This window comes from Triticum urartu, chromosome 7A, assembly GCF_056163025.1.
Source record: "Triticum urartu cultivar PI428250 chromosome 7A, HENAU_Tu73, whole genome shotgun sequence".
Classification (NCBI taxonomy): domain Eukaryota; kingdom Viridiplantae; phylum Streptophyta; class Magnoliopsida; order Poales; family Poaceae; genus Triticum; species Triticum urartu.
In genome coordinates this window covers 431,889,167-431,890,475 of record NC_141879.1, presented here as the reverse complement: position 1 = coordinate 431,890,475, position 1,309 = coordinate 431,889,167, and positions in this window count along the sequence as shown.

Here is a 1,309-nt window from a genome sequence, read left to right as displayed (position 1 = left end):
CTTCCGGTGTCCGAATACCATCGTCCTATATATCAATCTCTACCTCTCGACCATTTCAAGACTCCTCCTCATGTTCGTGATCTCATCCGGGACTACAAACAGCATTATGTCACCAAATCACATAACTCATGTAATACTATATTGGCATCAAACGTTAAGCGTGCGGACCCTATGTAATGCCCTCGATGCGGCTATATCTCCAACGTGTCGAAGCACGACTTAGAGGCATAACCGCATTGAAAGCAATGTCGCAAGTAAGGTAATCTTCACAACAACCCATGTAAATAAATAAAAGGGGGAAAGGTACATAGCTGGCTTACACTCGCCACGTCACACAAATAAATGAATAACATTACATTCATCCAATACACTCATGGTTCGACTATGGTACCAAAATAAAGATCAACCCCCACATGCGACACGGTCCTTGATCGCCCCAACTGGGCACCACTACTGATCATCTGGGAAAGACACGTAGTAACGGCGAGAGTCTTCATCGAACTCCCACTTGAGCTCCGTCATGTCATCTGGAACGGTATCATCGGTCCCTCCATCTGGTTTGGAAGTAATCTGTGAGTCACGGGGACTCAGCAATCTCGCACCCACGCGATCAAGACTATTTAAGCTTATAGGTAAGGCAAGGTATGATGTGGAGCTGCAGCAAGCGACTAGCATATATGGTGGCTAACCTATTTGCAAAAGAGAGCGAGAAGAGAAGGCAAAGCACGGACGAACAACTATGATCAAGAAGTGATCCTAGAACAACCTACGTCAAGCATTACTCCAACACCGTGTTCACTACCCGGACTCCGCCGAGAAGAGACCATCACGGTTACACACGCGGTTGGTTCATTTTAATTAAGTTAAGTTTCAGGTTATCTACAACCGGACATTAACAAATTCCCATCTGCCCATAACCGCGGGCACGGCTTTCGAAAGTTCAAATCCCTGCAGGGGAGTCCCAACTTAGCCCATCACAAGCTCTCACGGTCAACGAAGGATATTCCTTCTCCCAAGACAATCCGATCAGACTCAGCATCCCGGTTACAAGACATCCTCGACAATGGTAAAACAAGTCCAGCAACACCGCCTGAATGTGCCGACAAATCCCGATAGGAGCTGCACATATCTCGTTCTCATGGCACACTCAGATGAGCCAAACGTCGGGTAGGCCAGCCCAGAGTTGCCCCTGGTAGCCCCGGATATCGATCAGTTGGACCAACACTTAGAGAAGCACTAGCCCGGGGGGGTTAAAATAAAGATGACCCTTGAGTCCGCGAAACCCAAGGGAAAAAGGCTAGGTGGCGAA